Source organism: Salvelinus namaycush, unplaced genomic scaffold (assembly GCF_016432855.1).
Source record: "Salvelinus namaycush isolate Seneca unplaced genomic scaffold, SaNama_1.0 Scaffold379, whole genome shotgun sequence".
Lineage (NCBI taxonomy): Eukaryota > Metazoa > Chordata > Actinopteri > Salmoniformes > Salmonidae > Salvelinus > Salvelinus namaycush.
This window is the reverse complement of record NW_024060774.1, coordinates 37,501-44,101: the sequence shown is the minus strand read 5'-3', so window position 1 is coordinate 44,101 and position 6,601 is coordinate 37,501. Positions and strand designations below refer to the sequence as shown.

The 6,601-nt window shown below is 46.8% G+C and overlaps 1 protein-coding gene across 1 annotated transcript in view; it reads right to left on the bottom strand.

Moving 5' to 3' along the window:
• Positions 1–6,601, bottom strand: part of LOC120040750 (B-cell lymphoma/leukemia 11B-like) — a 98,233-nt gene that overhangs the window by 71,850 nt on the left and 19,782 nt on the right.

Here is a 6,601-nt window from a genome sequence, read left to right as displayed (position 1 = left end):
GGTCCTGGGGCTCTGGTCACAAACACAAACAGACCCCACAGAGCCCCAGGACAGCAGCACAATTAGACCCAACCAAATCATGAGAAAACAAAAAGATAATTATTTCCAATGTGTCTAGAAATTAACAAAAAAACAGAGCAAACTATTTGGCCCTAAACAGAGAGTACACAGTGGCAGAATACCTGACCACTGACTCAAACTTAAGGAAAGCTTTGACTATGTACAGACTCAGTGAGCATAGCCTTGCTATTGAGAAAGGCCGCCGTAGGCAGACCTGGACCTCAAGAGAAGACAGGCTATGTGCACACTGCCCACAAAATGAGGTGGAAACTGAGCTGCACTTCCTAACCTCCTTCCAAATGTATGACCATATGAGAGACACATATTTCCCGACCCACAAAGAATTCGAATACAAATCCAATTTTGAATAACTCCCATATCTACTGGGTGAAATACCACAGTGTGCCATCACAGCAGCAAGATTTGTGACCTGTTGCCACAAGAAAAGGGCAACCAGGGAAGAACAAACACCATTGTAAACACAACCCATATTTATGTTTATTTATTTTCCCTTTTGTACTTTAACCATTTGCACATCGTTACAACATTGTATATATACATAATATGACATTTGTAATGTCTTTATTATTTTGGAACTTCTGTGAGTGTAATGTTTACTGAGGTAGTGTGGGGGAGAGAGCCACTGGTAGAGAGAGGTAGATAGAGAGAGAAGGTAGAGGTAGTGTGAGCCCCTAGAGTGCTGCTCAGGTAGCCCTGTTTACATGTCCTCCAGGACTCTCTCTCTCCACTAATTTTAGATGATGGATCACCAGCAGGCTGTGCGTCCTTCTGCCATTTGTCAACGCTCCAAATTATAAATGCAGACAGATGTGTAATGTCAAACTGAGCGCAGGCCTCTTGATTTACTGTATGATCCACCGTTAGCATGGGTTTATTTTAGCTCATGTTTATTTTTAACAGAAACAGCCAGAATGGGTTCAAAACATCATTCTAAATGATCAGCACAGTAAAATTGTATACAGGACATTAATTGGATAGAAATTCTGTGTTTATTTTAAACATTTTATAACATATAATATGATAAATGATTATTATTTACTAACATACCTATGCAGTAAGAAAAAGAAGTAGAAAAAGAAGTAGAAGAAGAAGTAGAAGAAGTAGAAGAAGAAGTAGAAGAAGAAGTAGTAGAAGAAGAAAAGCCGATATTGCTTTCCTGTGATGTAAAGGAGCCATTGCCTGATCTGGGCAGGATGACCTTGTAGTGGAGGGGATGGGGACAGGAGGGACACTTTGCTTCAGCTTCTCTTTGCCAGCATCATGTCTACATGCATGTAGCATTACTGTCTACATGCAACCATTGCGTTGTATGATCACACTCAGGAGGATAACATCAGCTGTGTGTGTGCGTGTGCGCGACAGAGACCCGATGTGACCTGCAGACATAGGCAGGTGTGCATCAAATTAGGCTGCAGTGGTTCTCTTATGTAAATGAACAGGCCACTGAGATCAGAACACACACACGCGCACAGCTATAAACAATAGTGCACTCTGCTGACCTAGTTGACCACCCCATGCCTCAGTTCCTGAACTCTCCACTCTGCTGACCTAGTTGACCACCCCATGCCTCAGCTCCTGAACTCTCCACTCTGCTGACCTAGTTGACCACCCCATGCCTCAGCTCCTGAACTCTCACTCTGCTGACCTAGTTGACCACCCCATGCCTCAGCTCCTGAACTCTCCACTCTGCTGACCTAGTTGACCACCCCATGCCTCAGCTCCTGAACTCTCCACTCTGCTGACCTAGTTGACCACCCCATGCCTCAGCTCCTGAACTCTCCACTCTGCTGACCTAGTTGACCACCCCATGCCTCAGCTCCTGAACTCTCCACTCTGCTGAACTAGTTGACCACCCCATGCCTCAGCTCCTGAACTCTCCACTTGCTGACCTAGTTGACCACCCCATGCCTCAGCTCCTGAACTCTCCACTCTGCTGACCTAGTTGACCACCCCATGCCTCAGCTCCTGAACTCTCCACTCTGCTGACCTAGTTGACCACCCCATGCCTCAGCTCCTGAACTCTCCACTCTGCTGACTAGGTGAACCACCCATGCCTCAGCTCCTGAACTCTCCACTCTGCTGACTAGTTGACCACCCCATGCCCAGCTCCTGAACTCTACTCATGCTGACCTAGTTGACCACCCCATGCCTCAGCTCCTGAACTCTCCACTCTGCTGACCTAGTTGACCACCCCATGCCTCAGCTCCTGAACTCTCCACTCTGCTGACCTAGTTGACCACCCCATGCCTCAGCTCCTGAACTGTCCATATGAAATATGACGGCCTGTTTCTGATAATGACGTTTGGTGAATTCATTGTTCTATTAATTTTTTTAAATAAAAAAACTGAAGATAATTTGTCATTTAAATATTCAAATGTTCCTTTCAATGAATAAAGGTGTACTAAATACAAGCCCTCGCATAACATGAGTCTCATAGTGGCAGTCACAAGGGATATGTGAGACAACCGTGCGTAATGTATGTCTTTGCACTGCATTGTGGGAGCTGCGGTCTATTTCCTGATGTGAGTCGGGAGAGGTGTGACAGGAAGTGACCGAAGACAGCTCAACACTCTCTTCCTGATCAGGACCAGTGAATCACGGCCTAGTCAACGTTGCTCTCTAATAGGTGTTACTCACAGCAGACCAAATATTGACACCAGAAAGGTGTGGGTCTTATAGACTACATCAGTGGTGTTAGTGGAGGCTGGGCTAACAGGGCTCTGGACTCTAGAAGACTGGCATGAGTCAACAAAGAAACATTGTTCTCTCATCCATTAACAGCAACCGTTCCCAAAACACAGGCTAATAAAATCCATCCATTGAGGAGAAGCAGGACAGAAATTAAAGCAATATGGCATTGTTTGTCTAACTGTCACCTGACCAAGTACTGGTTCAAAATCCAAGACAGGCAGCCCTATTCCCGACGCACCTTGGTACACTCACACACGCTGTCGTCCACGAAACCCATTTGCTACCACCCCCGACAACCATGCTGTCACCTAGGTAACATTACGTGTCATTTATCCCTCTGATCCCTAAGAAAATGTCACATGTTATTCATCTTCATCCAGTACACAGGAGGTCTGTGTCGCAAATAGCACCCTATTCTCTATATAGGGCACTACTTTTGACCAGGACCAATGTGGCTTTGGTCAAAAGTATTGCACTATATAGGGAATAGGTTGCCCATTGGGACACAACCTACAGACTAGGGGGAAGATAGGGAGAAAGAGAGAGAGGATGATATCTGCATAGTGGGGTTTAAAAAGGACTTATTCCTATAGAGCTTGTACTGAGATATGGTCTATACAGTGGGTCTAATGCCCACTGAAGACTCAAGGTATTTGACTTGTACTGAAGTCAGTGTTTTTTTTAAAGAAAATAAAGTAACATTGAAATAAAATGTCTAGTTTTTTTTAACTGACAGATTCTTTGTGGTTTTTCTCTCCGAGACGCATCATTAGCAGGTCTTGCTAGGTTGCTAGGTTGCTGCTCAGATGGCTTGGCGTGCGTCTGGGTCTCTCTGAGGAAATGACAGAAAGGAAGAAGCGCTTGACTTTGGCCTAATTGACCGAATAAGGCTGGCTGAGTCTGAGGGGGCTTTGGTCAAACGTAGTGCACTATAGAAGGATTAGGGCTCCATTTGGGTCAGAGAACATACTAAAGGTGTTTCCAGTAGTGTGTGTAAAGCCCAAAAACCCAAAGCATACTGAGCGTCTAAGAATGACAAGCCACAATGCAACAGAAGCCTTCACAATCCAGCAACCAGCCAGCTCATTGAAGAGCAACACATATTTTTTAATTTCAGAGACACTCCACTCAAAAGTGTTTCTCTCAAAGGGGAGTGGAATTGCTGCTGACAGGTATTTGGCCAATCAGATTGTGTGTCTCGCTGGCGAGCGGCAAGCCCAGAAAAAAGGCCCACAGATTTGGTTATATAATATGGCCCGGGGAGTGTGTCAATATTCTACGCTAACTTTTGCCATAGTAATAATCTGGGTGATGAGAGATGTCATGTTAATATCTTGGGGTAAAGTGTTCCACTGCTTTCCTCCTTCCTCCTTCCTTTTGTTTGCTCGTCGCTACAAACAGACTTTTAATAAAGCAAGACTGTTCACATTTTCCACACTGCAAATAAACCCTGAAGATAACAACCCCCTATTCACACATACAAATGTGATAACATTTCAACTCTACAATGCTTTTCAACAACCTCTCTCTCTCTCTCTCTCTCTCTCTCTCTCTCTCTCTCTCTCTCTCTCTCTCTCTCTCTCTCTCTCTCTCTCTCTCTCTCTCTCTCTCTCTCTCTCTCTCTCTCTCTCTCTCTCTCTCTCTCTCTCTCTCTCTCTCTCTCTCTCTCTCTCTCTCTCTCTCTCTCTCTCTCTCTCTCTCTCTCTCTCTCTCTCTCTCTCTCTCTCTCTCTCTCTCTCTCTCTCTCTCTCTCTCTCTCTCTCTCTCTCTCTCTCTCTCTCTCTCTCTCTCTCTCTCTCTCTCTCTCTCTCTCTGCACACGTACTTTTTGACTGATTTCAATTTTTATTTTTTACTGGCACCATAAACGTTCTCATTTAAATCATGAAAGCTCCTCTAATTCTGTCCAGATAGAAAGATCTCCTCTGGGCCAATTAAGACCATTCATAGTGGTGCTGCTACATCTGTGCTACACGGGGAATGGGGTTAAGGAAGGCGTCTGGGGTAGCAATGAAAGCCAGAGGAAATACCTAATCAAACTGTAAAAGACAGAGTTGACTGTTTGCTCACTATTTCCCTCTACACCGTGCTATGCTGCTCGGCTCTCAACAAGGCTGCATGTTTGTGGCTGAGGATGCAGACAGTGCCACCACACACACACTCACACACACATGGATACACACCAACACACACACACACTACACATACACACCACACACACCACACACACAGATACACGCCAATACACACTACACACACTCACAGAGACGTAAAGCAGATGCACATTCACACACACATACAGACGAACCAAACCCTCACCTGCCTGGCATATGCCCACAGACAACATATACTGGGACTTACAAACTTCCCCTAGCCCAACATATTGTTACCACACCCAATGTTCACCCAACGTCCATAAAACTGACAGTTAGTACACACACACACACCACCCCATACCATCTCTGCCAAATTTCTACAAGGGGATGTGAAGAGTGCGTGGCAGATACAGAGCATAGTATGACAAGAGGTGTTGAGACTCACAGCCGCTCATCCCCCACACAATAAACATACTGGTGCAGTGCGCTGTGGCGAGGCCCAGAAACAGACATCCAGGTCTGGGTACACTTCCTGCCTCGGTGGACCCACAACAAGACACCCAGGCCTGGGTACACTCCCTGCCTCGGTGGACCCACAACAAGACACCCAGGCCTGGGTACACTCCCTGCCTCGGTGGACCCACAACAAGACACCCAGGCCTGGGTACACTCCCTGCCTCGGTGGACCCACAACAAGACACCCAGGCCTGGGTACACTCCCTGCCTCGGTGGACCCACAACAAGACACCCAGGCCTGGGTACACTCCCTGCCTCGCTGGACCCACAACAAGACACCCAGGCCTGGGTACACTCCCTGCCTCGGTGGACCCACAACAAGACACCCAGGCCTGGGTACACTCCCTGCCTCGCTGGACCCACAACAAGACACCCAGGCCTGGGTACACTCCCTGCCTCGCTGGACCCACAACAAGACACCCAGGCCTGGGTACACTCCCTGCCTCGGTGGACCCACAACAAGACACCCAGGCCTGAGTACACTCCCTGCCTCGCTGGACACACAACAAGACACCCAGGCCTGGGTACACTCCCTGCCTCGGTGGACCCACAACAAGACACCCAGGCCTGGGTACACTCCCTGCCTCGCTGGACACACAACAAGACACCCAGGCCTGGGTACACTCCCTGCCTCGCTGGACCCACAACAAGACACCCAGGCCTGGGTACACACATTGTACTTGACAAGAAGTGGGCCCAGCTAGAAGAATTTGTCATTAATGAGCGTGACACTTGAAGTGCTTCTCCAAGGAGTCTAGCAGGTATGCTGCTTGGCCTGATATTTAAATGCTGAATCTGAACTAAGAGACCATGCTCTAACAGAGACACATAGCTGTGCAGGTTGCAACAGTCCTACCGTGCAGAACATGTATTGGCCAGATATGAGAGTGTGGCAAAGCTTTTTTTGTCCAAACTTTCCACACATAGCTGTAGCAGAGAACACACACACACTGTAAGAGAAGCTGTTTACATTAGTTTTGAATTAGAATGATTCTAGCAATGGAGTTTGAACACGCAGACATATACACACACAAAGTAATGAAGCTGTAAGGTTTGATTTCAAGGTGTGTGAGTTTGAGCTTTTTTTAAAGAGAGAGAAAGAGAAAGAGATACACAGACACACAGTGTGTCAGCCTGACGTGCGAGTAAGTGTGTAAGTTGCAGCTGAGACCACTTGAGATGCATGTTTCACAGACACTGTTAGACCACTATAGAGAC